The following is a 21,042-nucleotide window of genomic DNA, read 5'->3' on the forward strand; positions in this document are numbered from 1 at the left end:
AGCTCTTAGGATGGTACACTTTATATTGCTAGTAGGATGGTTGTGGAAAATTTTTGGGGGAGTTACGTAGACTATTTAGTTATTCTAGAGAGCATTATTTAGTCTCACATTCACAATATAAAACTATTTTAGGATCATTATGTTAAAAAAAACTAGGATTATGGATTAGGAAGAGTTATGTTTAGTGATGGTTTAGTGAGCGCAAACATATTTTTATTTTAATTTTACTTTTCAATTAAATTTTGTAGAATGGGTTTGGATTTAAGGATTATAAATTAATTTTTGGTGGCATTTATTTATTTAATTCATATATATATATATACACACTAAATTATATGTGAAAAAAAAAAATTATAAATTCAAATTTTATTTTATATAAGATGTGAATTTAATTCAACATATAAAATTAATTAATAGATGAGTTAAACTTTTCTATCATCAATTTATTCTCTATAATTTCTTAAGCATGGGATCATAGTATTAATTTATATTTTCAACTGTTATTTATAATTAAAATAAATAATTTTTAAATTTATTGATTTCAAAATATATAAAAAATTCACAATTATATGTATATATGTTTATTGACAAACAAAAAAAAAAATATTCTCTTAAAAAATTAAATTATTAAACAAATTATATCAATCAAATGTTAGCTAGAATTAATTAGTTGAACATAGAATGGCATACCAAGGTAACTATTAAAAAAATTAGTATAGGTAAAAATGTTGAAATAAAAAAAAGACTAATGTGACATAGGGGCATCGAGCCACGCTACACAAACTGCGGGGCCATGGTTGCCATGGCATGGCATGTATGAGGAATGAGCATCTAGACACAACCAAATTTGTGCCTACATAGCTCTTGTTATTGGTGAGAGCATGGATGGGGAACGGGCATCTAGGCACGGCCAAAATCGTGCCTAGATAGCTCTTGCTATTGGTGAGCACTTTGTATGGCTTTTAAGATGGTACTATTAAGGTATATTTCTTGAAACTATGTCATCCAACCCATTAATTAATACTTGTAACCTATCCTTAATTGCAAATATTCTTGATTGAAACATAGTTCTTAAACCATTAAGATTAATAAAGAATCCAAATATTCTTCTTCTATTACACTTCAAAAAATCCATTACAAATTACTAAAAAAACCTAAATATTATTTTTTAACTCTTTAAACGAAGTTCTTCTTTATACATTAACCATTGTTTCAAATGATTACGAAGATAGACCAATATGATTGAACTTACATAATATTAGCTTACCTTGATTTCACCAAAAGAGATTATAATTTAACTACTTGAAATTTATGATTCACAGTTAACAATCTTATTTGAAGAAGCTAAAATTTGTTTAAGATGTCCTACCTTATTATTACTTCATAATAGATCATAATTAATGTACTGATTATATAAAAAAAGGTATGCAAATCAAAAGTTGATAAATTATAGAAAACTTTAAGGAATTGTCTAGGAGATACATTATAGAAAGTAGATATCACACCGATAAGAACTTATACACTTTGATCTTAGACAAATTCTATCACCAAGCCGATAATTTTTTTCTTGGAAAATATACCCAAAACCATGTTCGTCTCCACCGTGAGTAGGAATATTAATTATTAACAATACGAAGAGTACGCAATTGTGTCAGTTCTCGATATTAGGAGATGTGAATAATCAAAGAACGGAAATATTTTTGTTTACGCCACATCAACAGTAAGTAATGGCAAGCGGAACAGAAATACTTATTCTGAAATACATTTTTCAAAAATTTTGAATCTCTTGTTTGGATGCACTAAAATGGAATTGGAATACGAAGTAAAATAGAAATACGTATTTCAATTTCGGCTCAAAAAAAGGGTTTTGCAATTTCACTCAAATAGGTGTTATTGAAATACGTATTCTTATTCCACTTAGTGAAGTAGTGTAACGTGTCAGGAAGAGTCCCAAATCTACTGCAATGATTTGCATCTCGGACACGATTAACCCGGATTCACGTCCCTAAGATCTAAAAGCCCAGACTGTTGTGTGGGGATGAAAAACTTTTGCAAGTAGAACCCGTAAACAAATGGAATCTCTGATGGATGATTATTGGAGTGATGTAGATGAAGAAGCTGTAGACCGTATTGAATGTCTACAATCCTCTCTCAAATCTGCCGTGGATGATGTTCGCAGGGAGTGCAAAAATACGGGAAACAAACTGGTTAGAGCAAAAACAGAAAATTAAACATTGTCTCAAACAAACAAGAAGATAGAAGAGGAGTTGTTTGGAACGAAGGCAGAAAATGAAGAATTGTCTCAAAGAAACAAGAAGCTAGAACACAGGAATAATGCATTAGCAGGGGAGCTGTTTAAAAGAATGGTAGAAAATCAAGCATTGTCTCAAAGAAACAAGAAGCTGGAAGGGGAGCTGTCTATAACAAAAGCAGAGAATGAAAATTTATTAAATAAATTCGAAACGCTAAAAGCGAAGCTCGTTATAAAAGCAGTAAATGACGAGGAGCTGGTTACTGTAAACGAAGTAAATATGCGATTGTCTCAAAGAAACAAGAAGCTAGAAGAGGAGCTGATTTGGGGAAAAGCATTAAACTAAGGATTGTCCGAAAGAAACAAGAAGGTAGAACTCAAGAACAATAAATTAGAAGAGGAGCTTAAGAAGGCTCAAGTGCAGTTAGAATCCAGTAAAAGAAATCTTGAAAGAACAAGAAACAAGCTTGAAGAGTTACGTTCAAAACTCACTGCATTCGTGGAAGAGTGCGATCAAGTATGCGAGGAAGAAGAGGAGATGAGAGGATCCGCTCCAAAACCTTCTAAAAAGAGGAAATATGTTCTTAAGTTTTATGAGGTGAATGACTGTGTGAATTGTCCACTTTTCTTAGAAGTCTGCCCACAAATTGGAGAACATAATGTTTGGTATGTTATACACGCAAATGGGTTTCAAATTGGTATGCTGTACGTGCAAGTTTGTCTGAAAAGGAATTTTGATATTAATGTGGAAGAACTCAGAATGTTTTTAACTGTGCAACTGTAGTTCCCTTTCTTGTGGCCACTTTACTGGCCGATCATGCATTACACAATGGATTAAGAAAAGTGGGACTCGTGGTTCAGGATCTAAGGTAAGCTGTATTTCATTCAGATCTTTTGTTTTTCAATCTTGTTATTTGACTTTGCAGATTGTAAAGTTTTTTCAGCCAATTTCAAATTTTATGTGACTGGAAGAACCAATCTTGTTACGCGATTTTCATTAGTTCGTGGCAATCAAATTTAACATATTATATGATTGGTCAATGGGCCCCCAATGCCCCCTGTGTTCGACGAAGACCACGCCGAAAGAAATAAGAAAGAATTATGTGTTACAATCGTATGCTGGAAAGGAACAAATTTGAAAGGTACAGTACTCGTCCTAGTAATCGTATGCTGAGGAGAAGCAAATTTAAAAAGTCTATTGAATTTGTAAATATGATTACGATATAGTTATTTGTATATAAAATTAATGACACCATTCTTGGTTTGTAAACAGCTAGGATGAAAATTGTGAAAGGATGATCATCCTATACATTTGAAAATATTTTGTTTCAATTCTTAAATTACCTGAAAAAGTGGGTAATCGGGGAATTTAGGAGGATAGAATTTGAATCATTGTTTTTGTTTCAAATTTTAGACTACCTGAAACTTCAATTATGAAGTGGGTTATCCATGACTTTTGGACGATAAAATTTGAAATATTTAGGAAAAATGTTTTTCATTGAATTTTTAAACTATTGGAAACTTCAATCATATGTGAGATTGTTGTGCTCTATTGGGGACTCTCAGGCGATAGAAATTGAATTACTATGGAAAGCTGTTTTGTTTTACACAGTAAGAATGACAAATTATATCTGATCTGAAATCTGACTTACACATGTTCTAATTTTTTAGCCAATGCAGAGTTTTAATTATGCCAAGAGGCGTTCTATACAATCACAACACAAATCTCTAGCATAGGAATATGCCAAAATAGATTTCCCGTCAATAAAAAAGAAATGGGAGCAGTTATACACTAATTTAATAAAAAATGATTTTATAAATGCATTTTCAATTTGCGTTTCCATTTCGTTTCAATATTTCTTCGTTATTTTTCTTTTTCCAACCGATGAAATGCAAATCAATTGTCAATCTTGTAACAACAGGAAGCCGTAAAGTCATTCCACAACTTTAAATATGTTGGCCTTGTCGTATTCGACATACACAGAGATATCCGACTTCTACTTTGTTTTACAATTTCTCTTGATTCCCTTCCTCGGATACAACATCCTTAACACCCGAAACTATACATATTTGAATGCCATAATCCACTGCTTCCCGTCGAGAAAGAGAGAAGAAATTGTGATTGATCACATTCTTCAGATCACCAAATGCGTGGGTGCCTTAAAGCTTGATCAATCTGGCACACATCGCGCTTAGACGATTTTCAAAGAAGCATCGAACAAAGGAGCTCTAAGGAAAGTAAATATGTGCGCTCTTCATCTTGCTTGCATTTACATCGCCACCAAACAACTCCACAAGATGAGGACAATGGAGGAATTAGTAGCATCTGTTTCAGAATCTCACACTGTGCGCAAAAGTGAGATCTTTAGGGCAATGAAATTCATTCAATAGAATTCACCTGCGGCAGCATTTTCTACAGATTTATTAATCGGATCTTCTTCTTCTTCAGCTATTGAGGAGAAAGAAATCGATAAATTTGCCTACAACGAGTCGGTTAGGGCTCATCTGGATCACCTTTCGCAGCTTCTAAAATCTTTGAACTCGACAGACTGCGAGATGGTTGAATGTACAGAGAAAATGGCAGCCAAAGCGATTCCAAATTTAGGGGTTCGTAATTTGAGAGCCCCGCAGCGCACTCAGGTGATGACTTTGCTATGGATTTGCTCGCATTTTGTTGAGAATAAACAAGTGGCAGATATGAATATGGTGGCTCATTACTCCATCGAAAAATACATGATCCATAGCGCTTTCAATGAATTGGCTCCGTATTTGCACTCTCTGTTCCCGCAGTATTTCATTTCTGGAGATCATTTGGAAAAGATATATGATTCTTCCCGTCGATCTTGCCATTAGCAAGCCTGAAATGGAGAAAATATGTTTATTTGGAGCAAAAGTTGATTTATGGAGATCTTTTGGAGAAGCTTCATGGTTCTGACGGGAGAATCCCGCCATTAATGAAGCTTAAATCAATTTTTTTTGTATTTCTTTGAGGTTTTTTAAATGTTATTATAATTTCAATTTTTTTTTGTGTATCTTTGCTTAATTCTTTGTTTAGGTTTGAATTCTTAAAGAGTATAATGGTAGAAATATTTTCATCATGGATAATACTAAATTAAAATGCTTTCATAGTTGGACCAAGACGTGCCTTGACTTAACTTTTAATTAGTTTCTTGGAGATTTAAGTCTCTACGCGGCTAGCTATTAGATACTATAAATTTGATCAAAAAAAAGTTTTTAAAAAAATAAAATTTAATTATATTTATTATATTTGATAAAAAGTCATTTCGTGCACAAGATGTCAACTTCCACATGAACAAAAGTTTCTAGAAAAATTACAGTCAAATAAATCTTTAGGAATGAGAAAATAGTGGTCAATGGAGGATAAGATTCAACATAAGAAAATAGCTGCCTAAAAAAGAGAGAGTCTACATAAGAAAATAGTTGTCAATAAAAGGTAACAGTCTACATAAGTTAAGAGGATCACAAATAATTTTTTAAAAAAAGAAATTAAATGCATAGCAAAGGTAGAATTAATACATACCATAGAAGGGAAAATATCAGCCAACCCATACACTTAATAGTAGTCAGTGGCGAACTAGCTGACTGGATTAATTATATTTAAAATAAATAAATAAATAAAAGAAAGGAAAAGCATGGTAATGCAATTTTTAAATTCATTAAAAAATAATTAAAGCCGTGAATCTAGTTGGCTAGATAGACGCTGCCCTTTATAGCATAGTTATTTGTCACGTATCTACTTGCCCTAGGCAATATTATTGCATTCACTTGCAACAACTAATGAACTATTTGCACCAATCAAAACACTTTTTTAATTTTCTCAATAATAAAATTATTTATTTGACATATGATTGAATGAAACAAATTTGTGTTTTATAGATAATTTATTTTAGTATGAATAATTCATATTGAGGCTTCTCTCTAACTCATATTTTAACCCTAAAACTAACCCTAACCCTTTCTCTACGACTATCTCTAACTCTAACCCTAACTCCAATCCTAACCTTAAACATAACTCTAATTGTAACAATAACCCTATTCCTAAGCCTAATCCTAACCATAATCCTACCCCTAACTCTAAACCTAAATATAACTCTAACTGTAAATCTAACTCTACCATAATTAGAATCTAATCCTAACCCTAATCCTTAGTTTAACCTTCACTAAAACTATAACCTAACCCTAACTCTAACCATAACCCTGACTCAAAACTCTAACCCTAACCTTAACCCTAACCTAACCCTAACTCTAACCCTAACCTCCTAGATATAACTGTAAACACAACGTTAATCATAAATCTAACCACAGTCCTGCTTTATCCCCTAATGCTAACCCTAACCATAATTCTAATGCTTTGTCTACCCCTAACTCAAACGATAACCCTAATTGTAACTTAAATTCTAACCTAACTTATATTCTAACACTAAACCTAACCCTAACCCTTACCCTAACGCTAACCCAAACCCTAATCCTAACCCTTTATTTACCCCCATCTCTAACCATAACCTTAAGCCTAACCCTAACTCTAATCCTAACCTAACAGTAACTGTAATCCTAACACTAACCCTAACCTTAACTCTACCCCTACCCTTAACTCTAACCCTAAATATAAATCTAACTCTAAAAGAAGAATATTCATTTTTTACCCATTTTAAATGTAATCATTACCTCAATAACATTTACTAGCCCTTCATTGTACACTATTCACGCTAAGCATAATTAGCATTAACCAATGGTCTATTTATAAACCTAACTAATATAATTATCAAACTAATTAAGGAACATTGTAATCCTTATATTACTCCATTATGCTAAGAGCCTATCTAACGAGAACAAGATTCCCTCCTAAATGTAACTCTACACGTAACACTAACCATAACTCTAACCACAGTCCTTCTTTATCCCCTAACCCTAACCCTAACCCTAACCATACTTCTAATGCTTTTTCTACTCCTAACTCAAAATATAACCGTAATTATAACTTAGACTATAACCCTAACTTATATTCTAATACTAAACCTAACCCTAACCATGACCCTGACCCTAACCCTAACCCTAACCCTTTCTCTACCCCTATCTCTAACCCTAACTACGATTCTAATCTTAACCCTAAATCTAACCCTAATCCTAACCATAATTCCTATGCTTTGTCTACCCTTAACTCAAACTATAACCCTAACCAGGCTAACTCATATTTTAACCCTAAACCTAACCCTGACCCTTTCTCTATTGCTATCTCTAACCCTAACCCTAACTCAAATCCTAACACTAACCCTAATTGTAACCATAATCCGAACCCTTACCCTATATCTAACCCTAACCCCAACTCCAACTTTAACTCTAATTTGATCCCTAACTCTACCTCTAATTCTAACCCTAACACTAATACTAAAACTAACACTTATTATAATCCTACCCCTAATGCTAACCCTAACTCTAACCATAACCCTTGTGCTAACCCTAAACCTAGCCCTAATTCTAACCCTAAGTCTAACTCTAACTCTTGTTCTAATTCTAATTTTAACTCTAACTCTACCTCAAATCCTACCTCTAATTCTAACCCTAACCCTAAATCTAACCCTAACTATATTTGTAACCCTAATTCTAGCCCTAACCCTAATTCTTACCCTACCTTATCCCTAACTCTAACTCAATTTGTAACCCTTATTATATTTGTAACCCTAATTCTAACCCTAACCCTAATCCTAACTCTAACTCTAATTGTAACTCTAATTATACCCCTAATCCTAACCCTAACCTATATAACCCTAACTATAACCCTAATTCTAACCCTAACGCTAATTCTAGCTCTAACACTAACCTAATTCTAATCCTAACTATAAATCTGATCCTAACTCTAACCCTAACCCTAACTCTAACTCTAATTCTAACCCTAACCCTAATTCTAACCCTAACTCTAACTCTAATTCTAACTCTAATCCTAACCTTGATTCTTACCCTAAATCTAACTCTAACTCTAACTCTATCTCTAATTCTAACCCTACCCCTAATTCAAACCGTAACTATAACTCTAACTCTAACTCTTTTTGTAACCCTAACCCTAACATTAACCCTAACCCTAACTTTGACTACAAACTAATAACTAATCCTAACCCTAACACTATATATATAACTCTAACTCTAACCCTAACCCTAATTCTAATCCTAATACCAACCCTAACTCTTACCCTAACCCTAAATTTAATCAGGTAACTTTAACCCTAACCCTAATCTAACCCTAAGCCCAACTCTATCTCTAACTTTAACTCTAACATGAACCCTAACTCTAACTCTAATTCTAATGATAACCCTAACCCTAATTCTATCCCCAATTCTAACACTAACTCTAACTCTAATTCTAACTCTAACTCTTATACTAACACTAACACTAACACTACCTCTAATTTTAACTCTAACTCTAATTGTAACCCTAACCCAAATGCTAACCCTAACCATAATCCTAACACTAATTCTAATTCTAACATTAATTCTAACCCTAAATATAACCCTAACTCTAACTCTAACTCTAACTCCAACCCTTATTCTAACTCTAATTCTAACTCTAACTCTAACCCTAACCCTAACTCTTATTCTAACCCTAACACTAACTCTAACTGTATTTGTAACCCTACTTCTAACCCTCACCCTAATTCTTACGCTTACCTTAACCCTAACTCTAACTCTAATCCTAAATATATTTGTAACCCTAATTCTAAGCATAACCCTAATCCCAACTCTAACTCTAATTCCAAACCTAACCCTAACCCTAACCCTAAACCTAACCCTAACTATAACTCTAACCCTAAGGCTAACTATAGCTCTAATTGTAAACCTAACCCTAACAAGAATGCTAACTCTAATTCAAACCCTATCCCTGACCCTAATTTTCATCGTATTGCTAACCCTAACTCTAACTCTAACCATAACCGTAACCTTAACACTAACGTTAACCATAAACATTAATTTGTCCCTAACTCTAACCCTAAATCTAACTCTACCATAATTGAACTCTAACCATAACCTTAACCCTAACTTTAATCCTGGCTCAAAACCTAACCCTAACCATAACTCTAGAACCTTAACCCTTACTTAAACCCTAACACTAACCGTAACCCTAGCCCTACTATAACCCTAACCCTAACCATAGCCATAACACTAAGCCTAACTTTAACCATGACTATAACTCTAACCCTAAACTTAACCATAAACATAACTCTATCCCTAACTCTAACCCTAAATCTAACTCTACCATAATTAGACTCTAACTCTAACCCTAACCCTAACTTTAATCCTAACTAAAACCCTAACCCTAATCCTAACTCTAACCTTAACCCTGACTCAAACCCTAACCCTATCCGTATAATTACTCTAACCTGAGCCCTATAATAACCCTAACCCTAACCCTCACCATAACTCTAACCCTAACCTTAACTATGAGCATAACTCTAATCCTAAATCTAACTCTACCATAAATGGACTTTAACCCTAACTCTAACCCTAACTTTAATCCTGACTCAAACCCTAACCCTGACTTTAACCTTAATCCTAACTCAAACCCTAACCCTGGCCTTACTATAGCACTAACCCTAACCATAACCATAACTCTAACCCTAACATTAACCATGACCATAACTCTAACCCTTACCTTAACCACAAACATAACTCTAATCCGAACCTTAACCATAACTCTAACAATAACTATAACCATAACTCTAGCCCTAACCTTAACAACAACTCAAACCCTAACCCTAACTCCAACCCTAACCCTAAGGCTAACCGTAACCCTTATTCTATCCCTAAGGTTAACATTAACTGTAATGGTAACTTTGTCCATAGCCATATATCTATGTTTGACTATAACATTTTACATTACAATATGCCAAAAATAAAATTACTTTTTTAAAATCTAAATTAAACTCCATAAATTAAATTTTAAAAAAAGTTTTCAACCATAATTTTATAGTAACTTTACACAACTCTAATTAAAATTAATTAAGAATTTTATAATAACCTTATCAAAATATAAATAAAAAGTAAATGTTTTCCTATTGCACCACGACTGCCACTAGCTTATATATATATATATATATATATATATAATGTCGAGAGTAATCGTTCTCGAGGCACCTATTTTTATTTTCATCAATCCCAATTGTGATTAAAATAACCTTAAAATTAAATAAAAATAGGCACTTCGAGAACTATTTCTCTCGGCGTAAAATATATATAGGTATATATAAGCTAGTCATACTCTATTGCAAAAAATCAAATAAAAAATGAAATAAAAAATCATAGCAATAAAATAAAGAATGGTAATAAATGTGTTGATTTACTAACTATTAACATTCTAACAGGTAAATCCGTCAAGATTTTAAAAAAAATGAAAAATGTTTACATTGAAGATTGCTACCATTGTAAAAAGCCTCTCAGCTTAATTAGTACATAATTATAAATACATGACAATTGATTTAAAGTATCTACTATCTTAGCATATTTAGAAACTGTTTCAATTCATGAAAAAGAAACTAATACCTAAGAAAAAACAATTTTATTTATTTTAAACATAAATTTGAAATACAATAAATTGTATATTAATTTTATAAGTACAATAATATATTACAATAGTTTGATAAATAGAATAATGCTCCAATTTGACATTACATAAACCTACTTTGGTATAACTTTATAGTATTTATTTATATTGATAATATTTTATATAAATTTATATTATTTATTTATATTTATTTATTTTTATTTTAAGGAATCAGCATTTTAAACAGAGCCAGCTGACAGAGCGACTCTGCAGTTTACAACTGTGTTCCTCCACCCCGTAAATAGAAATATAACTCTGTCAGAATTAGGATGTGAACGACAAAAGTATTTGTATCGCGCCACGTCAAAAGTGAGTTTAGACTTGAAAGTAACGTAATTTGCATGTTCGACACGAGTGAGCCGAGACTTGGTGTCTGCTCTGAAACCATTTTGCAAGTACATTTACTAATACTCAATGTATTGAAAAAACCAGTTTTCACCATTGTGTAAGTTTAGATACTGATTTAAAACAACCAGTCTGCTTTTGTAATAAGGTACCCACTGATAGGAGATGCAGGAAAAATTTTCCATGGACAAGTATTTTTTTTATTGGAGTAATATAGATGAAGTAGAAAAACATGTAGAACATATTGAACGTCTACATTCCACTCTCAAATCTGCATTTGATGATTTTCAGAAGCAGTATCAGAATACAAAAATCGATTTGGTTATTAAAAAGGCAGAAAATAAAGAATTGTCCCTAAGAAACACGAAGTTAGAAGAGGAGTTGATTAGGGTAAAAGCAGAAAATGAAGATTTGTCTCAAAAAAGTAAGAAGCTCGAAGGTGAAATCATTGCAGAAAAAGCAGAAAATGAAAGATTCTCTCAAAGAAACAAGAAGCTAGAAGGGGAACTCATTACAGCAAAAGCCAAAAATGAAGAATTGTCTCAAAGAAACAAGAAGTTAGAAGGGAACTCATTACAACAGTAAATGAAGAATTGTCTGAAAGAAATAACAAGCTAGAATTCAGGAATAATAAATTAAAAGAGGAGCTTTAGAAGGCTGAAGTGCAGATACAATCCAGTAAAAGTAATGTTGAAAAAACAAGAAACAAGTTGAAAGAGTTACGTACAACATTGGCTGCAGCCAAGGAAGAGTACGATCAAGTATGCGAGGAAGAAAAGGAGATGGGAGGAGCCGCACTAGAACCTTCTAAAAAGAGGAAATATGTTCTTAAGTTTTATGACGTCAATGACTGTGAATTGTCCAATTTGCCTAGAAGTCTGTACCCAATCTGGAGAACATCGTGTCTGGTATGTTATACACGCAAATGAGTCTCAAATTGGTATATTACACATGCAACTTTGTCCAAAAATGAATTTTGATATTAATGTATTCACAACTATGCAACTGCAGTTCTTTTCTTGTGGCCACTTTTTTGGCCGGTCATGCATTACACAATGGATTAAGAAAGGTGGACGTCTCGGTTCGTCTAAGGTAAGTTAAATTTCATTCATAATTTCTTTAATCTTGTAATGTAATTTTACAGATTGTAAAGCTTTTTCAATCAAATTTAACTTTTATTTGATTGGCCACAGGCCCCCCAATGCCCCCTATGTTCCACTAAGACAACATTGAAAGAAATAAGAAATCATTATGTGTCTCAATTGTATAGTGGGAAGGATCAAAATTAAAAGGTACATTACTCATCCTAGTAATCTTATGCTAGGGAGGAGAAAATTTAACAGATCTATTGAAATAGTAAATATGATTACGATATATGATTGGATTAAATGCTTACTGATGCCCTTCTTGACTTGCTAACAGCTGGGACGAAGATGGTGAAGTGTTGAGATAATGGGTGTTGCACACATTGCATAATATTGTTATTTTATTATTTTATTTTATTATGTAATGTTGTGCTTAGATGGATGTGCAACATGTAAAGATTTCCATAGAATATTCTTGATGAGTTTTATTGTAACATTGTGAAAATATTTTATGTAATTATTTAATATTGGGTAAAAGAATTAAATGCCCAATATTAAATGTGGGGTCAGTGGGTTAGGTAGCACATGGTTTTAGCATTTTTTTTATGTAATACCACTTGGTGGTCTTGTGGGACTTGCTATTATATAAGCAGCCACAAGGGTAGTTGTTGTAGATAGAGTAAGAGTGACAAGGAGAAGACAAAAGGCAAGAGTCGAGTGGGACAAGGCTTGACAAGTTAGCCAAGGGAACATTTGTGAAGGTTGAAAGCATGGCATGGGATGTATGGATTCATGCTTGTTCACATAGTTTGCTCGGTTGTGGCTATGGCCATGAAGGCTTCCATGGTTGTATGGCAATGGTATTTTTGCTAAATAATACATGGTGATGGATGCTTTTGGAGGTTGGGTTTTTCCCTCAATGAGGGTTTCCCAGGGTATATCTTGTGTCACAATTTTGTGGGTATGTTGTCTATTCTCTTGCATGTGAATTTTAATTCCGTGTTTATTTTAGATTTATTATGGGTTATGTGGAAATGGTTATATTCTTTATTGCCAAGTTTCCTTACAAGTCGTATCAGAGCTACAGTTTTATTATTGTAACCCTAGATTGAATCCATGGGAATGCATGAGAGGATAAAAGAAAAGGGCAAGATATATGAATGATTTATTGCAGATCTGAGGGTTTTTGGATTTTTTGTTATGATGGGATGTTAAAATATTTGGACATGTGAAATTGTTGGACAAAAGATTTTTTCGGATGTTTCATTTAAATGAGGGTTTTGGGGGGTAGCTTGCAAAAATGACCTCCTAGGTAAAATTAGACCTCACCATTGGATCCGGGTCAACGTTTCTACAAATTTTGATATATAATATGCCCTAGTTTGGCCATGTTCAAAGGAAATGAAACAGTTTTTCAGTTTCAGCCCATGATGGCCATCAAATTTAATCCCGTCGGAATTTTCGTCAGAGAAAAAAAATAAAAATGAAAAATCGCACTGAAAATGGTAAAAAGACTGTCTTAGTAAAATGGCCATAACTTTCTCTCAGAATATCAGATTTCAGAGTTCTTATAGGCGTTGAAAAGCTAATTCAGAGCACTAGAACATGGTTTAGGTTTGGTTCTGTGATTTTGAAATTTTTTTAGGTTTTAAGAGCCCTAAAATTAGATGTTGTTTATTTTGAGCACGGATTAGGGCATAACTTGGGCATACGGAGTCGGATTTTGGACTTCGAGTAGTCAACAGAAAGCTCTTGAAGAGCCCTACAAATTGGTTCAGATTTGGTGCAGGTTTGGCATGATTTATTTTTTGATATATTGATCTGAACAGTTTATAAGTATATTTTGACTATGGTAACATTGTGAGTTTATGGCATTGGAGATTTAAGTTTTGATGTCATTATATACTTAGTTCATATTTCAGATTGGTCTCATGATTATATGGTTATCAGTGTTTTGTTTGGATATGCATGATGACTTGTTGGATCTACAAGTTGTGCAGTGTTGTAAGCGATCTATACTTACAGGTTGCATTTATAGCTTGGTTATGGGTTGTCTTTGCCCATTGATCTTTCATTATTGATGCATATTCAGATTTGTGGCTTGGATTTGGGTTGTCTATGCCTTGAGTGACATAATTTATAATTTTATTTTTTATGTAGAAGGGATGAGATGTTGTTACCAGGTACAGTCATGGTGGAGGATTGTGGTTGACTATTTTATGCTGAGAGGTTGGACATATTGAGAGATAGATGCTCGGTTCATGGATGTGATCATGGTGTCATGGATTTTTGGCATGACATGATTCGTTATATAGATGGTTTTTCATCACTATGTCATGGATAGCTTGGATACACGGTTTAGTGGGAGCTTGTGACAGTGATGGAGTGACAGTGCAGGATTAGTTCTTGGTTTGGTTTATATCTTCTTGGTTTGGAGAGGATAGATTTAATTTTAATTTTACTTTTCAAATAAATTTTTTAGAATGGGTTTGGATTTACGGATTAGAAATTAATTTTTGATGGTATTTATTTATTTAATTCATATATATATATACACACACTAAATTATATGTGATAAAAAAAATTATAAATTCAAATTTTATTTTATATAAGATGTGAATTTAATTCAACATATAAAATTAATTAATAGATGAGTTAAACTTTTCTATCATTAATTTATCCTCTATAATTTCTTAAGCATGGGATCATAGAATTAATTTATATTTTCAACTGTTATTTATAATTAAAATAATTAATTTTTAAATTTATTGATTTCAAAATATATAAAAAATTCACAATTATATGTACATATGTTTATTGACAAACGAAAAAAAAAAATTCTCTTAAAAAATTAACTTATTAAATAAATTATATCAATCAAATGTTAGCTAGAATTAATTAGTTGAACATAGAATGGCATACCAAGGTAAGTATTAAAAAGAATTAGTATAGGTAAAAATGTTGAAATAAAAAAAAGACTAATGTGCCATAGGGGCATCGAGCCACGCTACACAGACTACAGGGCCATGGTTGCCATGGCACGACATGTATGAGGAATGGGCATCCAGACACAACCAAATTTGTGCCTACATAGCTCTTGTCGTTGGTGAGAGCATGGATGGGGAACGAGCATCTAGGAACGACAAAAATCGTGCCTAGATAGCTCTTGCTATTGGTGAGCACTTTGTATGGCTTTTAGGATGGTACTATTAAGGTATATTTCTTGAAACTATGTCATCCAACCCATTAATTAATACTTGTAACCTATCCTTAATTGCAAATATTCTTGATTGAAAAATAGTTCTTAAACCATTAAGATTAATAAAGAATCCAAATATTCTTCTTCTATTACACTTCAAAAAATCCATTAAAAATTATTAAAAAAACCTAAATATTATTTTTTAACACTTTAAAAGAAGCTCTTCTTTATACATTAACCATTGTTTCAAATGATTATGAAGATAGACCAATATGATTGAACTTACATAATATTCGCTTACCTTGATTTCACCAAAAGAGATTATAATTTAACTGCTTGAAATTTATGATTCACAGTTCACAATCTTATTTGAAGAAGCTAAAATTTGTTTAAGATGTCCTACCTTATTATTACTTCATAATAGATCATAATTAATGTACTGATTATATAAAAAAAGGTATGCAAATCAAAAGTTGATAAATTATAGAAAACTTTAAGGAATTGTCTAGGAGATACATTATAGAAAGTAGATATCACACCGATAAGAACTTATACACTTTGATCTTAGACAAATTCTATCACCAAGCCGATAATTTTTTTCTTGGAAAATATACCCAAAACCATGTTCGTCTCCACCGTAAGCAGGAATATTAATTATTATCAATACGAAGAGTACGCAATGGTGTCAGTTCTCGATATTAGGAGATGTGAATAATCAAAGAACGGAAATATTTTTGTTTACGCCACCTCAAAAGTAAGTAATGGCAAGCGGAACAGAAATACTTATTCTGATATACATTTTTCAAAAATTTTGAATCTCTTGTTTGGATGCACTAAAATGGAATTGGAATACGAAGTAAAATAGAAATACGTATTTCAATTTTGGCTCAAAAAAGGGGTTTTGCAATTTCACTCAAATAGGTGTTATTGAAATACGTATTCCTATTCCACTTTTTTTAATTTTAGAAAATATAAATTTTGGGATCTGCGAATTCCTATCAAATATTGGCTGAACCAAACGGAGAATAGGAATACGTAGCCCCATTTTCTATTCCAAAATATGTATTCCTATTCTGCTCGCCAAGCGGCCCGTAGTGTCAAAAGTGAGTGAAGTAGTGTAACGTGTCAGGAAGAGTCCCAAATCTAGTGCAATGATTCGCATGTCGGACACGATTAACCCGGATTCACGTCCCTAAGATCTAAAAGCCCAGACTGTTGTGTGGGGATGAAAACCTTTTGCAAGTAGAACCCGTAAACAAATGGAATCTCTGATGGATGATTATTGGAGTGATGTAGATGAAGAAGCTGTAGACCGTATTGAATGTCTACAATCCTCTCTCAAATCTGCCGTGGATGATGTTCGCAGGGAGTGCAAAAATACAGGAAACAAACTGGTTAGAGCAAAAACAGAAAATTAAACATTGTCTCAAACAAACAAGAAGATAGAAGAGGAGTTGTTTGGAACGAAGGCAGAAAATGAAGAATTGTCTCAAAGAAACAAGAAGCTAGAACACAGGAATAATGCATTAGCAGGGGAGCTGTTTAAAAGAATGGTAGAAAATCAAGCATTGTCTCAAAGAAACAAGAAGCTAGAAGGGGAGCTGTCTATAACAAAAGCAGAGAATGAAAATTTATTAAATAAATTCGAAACGCTAAAAGCGAAGCTCGTTATAAAAGCAGTAAATGACGAGGAGCTGGTTACTGTAAAAGAAGTAAATATGCGATTGTCTCAAAGAAACAAGAAGCTAGAAGAGGAGCTGATTTGGGGAAAAGCATTAAACGAAGGATTGTCCGAAAGAAACAAGAAGGTAGAACTCAAGAACAAAAAATTAGAAGAGGAGCTTAAGAAGGCTCAAGTGCAGTTAGAATCCAGTAAAAGAAATCTTGAAAGAACAAGAAACAAGCTTGAAGAGTTACGTACAAAACTCACAGCATTCGTGGAAGAGTGCGATCAAGTATGCGAGGAAGAAGAGGAGATGAGAGGATTTGCTCCAAAACCTTCTAAAAAGAGGAAATATGTTCTTAAGTTTTGTGAGGTGAATGACTGTGTGAATTGTCCACTTTGCTTAGAAGTCTGCCCACAAATTGGAGAACATAATGTTTGGTATGTTATACACGCAAATGGGTTTCAAATTGGTATGCTGTACGTGCAAGTTTGTCTGAAAAGGAATTTTGATATTAATGTGGAAGAACTCAGAATGTTTTTAACTTTGCAACTGTAGTTCCCTTTCTTGTGGCCACTTTTTTAGCCGATCATGCATTACACAATGGATTAAGAAAAGTGGGACTCGTGGTTCAGGATCTAAGGTAAGCTGTATTTCATTCAGATCTTTTGTTTTTCAATCTTGTTATTTGACTTTGCAGATTGTAAAGTTTTTTCAGCCAATTTCAAATTTTATGTGACTGGAAGAACCAATCTTGCTACGCGATTTTCATCAGTTCGTGGCAATCAAATTTAACATATTATATGATTGGTCACAGGGCCCCCAATGCCCCCTGTGTTCGACGAAGACCACGCCGAAAGAAATAAGAAAGAATTATGTGCTACAATCGTATGCTGGAAAGGAACAAATTTGAAAGGTACAGTACTCGTCCTAGTAATCGTATGCTGAGGAGAAGCAAATTTAAAAAGTCTATTGAATTTGTAAATATGATTACGATATAGTTATTTGTATATAAAATTAATGACACCATTCTTGGTTTGTAAACAGCTAGGATGAAAATTGTGAAAGGATGATCATCCTATACATTTGAAAATATTTTGTTTCAATTCTTAAATTACCTGAAAAAGTGGGTAATCGGGGAATTTAGGAGGATAGAATTTGAATCATTGTTTTTGTTTCAAATTTTAGACTACCTGAAACTTCAATTATGAAGTGGGTTATCCATGACTTTTGGACGATAAAATTTGAAATATTTAGGAAAAATGTTTTTGATTGAATTTTTAAACTATTGGAAACTTCAATCATATGCGAGATTGTTGTGCTCTATTGGGGACTCTCGGACGATAGAAATTGAATTACTATGGAAAGCTGTTTTGTTTTACACAGTACGAATGACAAATTATATCTAATCTGAAATCTGACTTACACATGTTCTAATTTTTTAGCCAATGCAGAGTTTTAATTATGCCGAGAGGTGTTCTATACAATCACAGCACAAATCTCCAGCACAGGAATATGCCAAAATAGATTTTCCGTCAATAAAAAAGAAATGGGAGCAGTTACACACTAATTTAATAAAAAATGATCGATCACATGGAGAAAGAGAGAAGAAATTGTGATCGATCACATTCTTCAGATCACCAATTGCATGGGTGCCTTAAAGCTTGATCAATCTGTCACACATCATGCTTAGATGATTTTCAAAGAAGCATCGAACAAAGGAGCTCTAAGGAAAGTAAATATGTGCGCTCTTCATCTTGCTTGCATTTACATCGCCACCAAACAACTCCACAAGATGAAGACAATGGAGGAATTAGTACATCTGTTTTAGAATCTCACACTGTGCGCAAAAGTGAGATCTTTAGGGCAATGAAATTCATTCAATAGAATTCACCTGCGGCAGCATTTTCTACGGATTTATCGATCGGATCTTCTTCTTCTTTAGCTGTTGAGGAGAAAGAAATCGATAAATTTGCCGGCAGCTAGTCGGTTAGGGCTCATCTGGATCACCTTTCACAGCTTTTGAAATCTTTGAACTCGATAGACTGCGAGATGGTTGAATGTACAGAGAAAATGGTAGCCGAAGCGATTCAAAATTTAGGGGTTCGTAATTTGAGAGCCTCGCAGTGCACTCAGGCGATGACTTTACTATGGATTTGCTCGCATTTTTATGAGAATAAACAAGTGGCAGATATGAATCTAGTGGCTCATTACTCCGTCAAAAAATACATGATCCGTAGCGTTTTCAATGAATTGGCTCTATATTTGCACTCTCTGTTCCCGCAGTATTTCATTTCTGGAGATCATTTGGAAAAGATATATGATTCTTCCCGTGGATCTCGCCATTCGCAAGCCTGAAATGGAGAAAAATATGTTTATTTGGAGCAAAATTTGATTTATGGAGATCTTTTGGAGAAGCTTCATGGTTCTGACGGGCGGATCCCGCCCTTAATGAAGCTTAAATCAATTTTTTTTGTATTTCTTTGAGGTTTTTTAAATGTTATTATAATTTTGATTTTTTTTTGTGTATCTTTGCTTAATTCTTTGTTTGGGTTTGAATTCTTAAAGAGTATAATGGTAGAAATATTTTCATCATGGATAATACTAAATTAAAATGCTTTCATAGTTGGACCAAGACGTGCCTTGACTTAACTTTTAATTCGTTTCTTGGAGATTTAAGTCTCTACGCGGCTAGCTAGTAGAAACTATAAATTTGATCAAAAAAAAGTTTTAAAAAAAATAAAATTTAATTATATTAATTATATTTGATAAAAAGTCATTTTGTGCACAAGATGTCAACTTCCACATGAACAAAAGTTTCTAGAAAAATTACAGTCAAATAAATCTTTAGGAAAGAGAAAATAGTGGTCAATGGAGGATAAGACGCAACATAAGAAAATAGCTGCCTAAGAAAGAGAGAGTCTACATAAGAAAATAGTTGTCAATAAAAGATAAGAGTCTACATAAGTTAAGAGGATCACAAATAATTTTTTAAAAAAAGAAATTAAATGCATAGGAAAGGTAGAAATTATACATACCATAGAAGGGAAAATATCAGCCAACCCATACACTTAATAGCAGTCAGTGGCTAACTAGCTGACTGGATTAATTATATTTAAAATAAATAAATAAATAAAAGAAAGGAAAAGCATGGTAATGCTATTTTTAAATTCATTAAAAAATAATTAAAGCCGTGAATCTAGTTGGCTAGATAGATGCTTCCCTTTATAGCATAGTTATTTGTCACGTATCTACTTGCCCTAGGCAATATTATTGCATTCACTTGCAACAACTAATGAACTATTTGCACCAATCAAAACACTTTTTTAATTTTCTCAATAATAAAATTATTTATTTGACATATGATTGAATGAAATAAATTTTTTTTTATAGATAATTTCTTTTAGTATGAATAATTCATATTGAGGCTTCTCTCTAACTTATATTTTAACCCTAAAACTAACCCTAACCCTTTCTCTACAACTATCTCTAACTCTAATGCTAACTCCAATCCTAACCTTAAACATAACTCTAATTGTAACAATAACCCTATTCCTAAGCCTAATCCTAACCATAATCCTACCCCTAACTCTAAACCTAAATATAACTCTAACTGTAAATCTAACTCTACCATAATTAGACTCTAATCCTAACCCTAATCCTTAGTTTAACCTTCACTAAAACTATAACCTAACCCTAACTCTAACCATAACCCTGACCAAAACTCTAACCCTAACCTTAACACTAGCCTAACCCTAACTCTAACACTAACATCCTAGATATAACTGTAAACACAACATTAATTTCAACCCTAACCCTAACCCTAACCCTAATCCTAACCCTTTATTTACCCCTATCTCTAACCCTAACCTTAAGCCTAACCCTAA

At 33.0% G+C, this 21,042-nt stretch overlaps 1 pseudogene; it reads left to right on the plus strand.

The window, feature by feature from the left end:
* Window positions 1-3,302: 3,302 nt before the first annotated feature.
* Window positions 3,303-5,104, plus strand: LOC149558433 (uncharacterized; annotated as a pseudogene).
* Window positions 5,105-21,042: the final 15,938 nt, after the last annotated feature.

The sequence above is a fragment of the Cupressus sempervirens genome, chromosome 5 (genome assembly GCF_028749045.1).
Source record: "Cupressus sempervirens isolate cs-2001-9-10 chromosome 5, ASM2874904v1, whole genome shotgun sequence".
Lineage (NCBI taxonomy): Eukaryota > Viridiplantae > Streptophyta > Pinopsida > Cupressales > Cupressaceae > Cupressus > Cupressus sempervirens.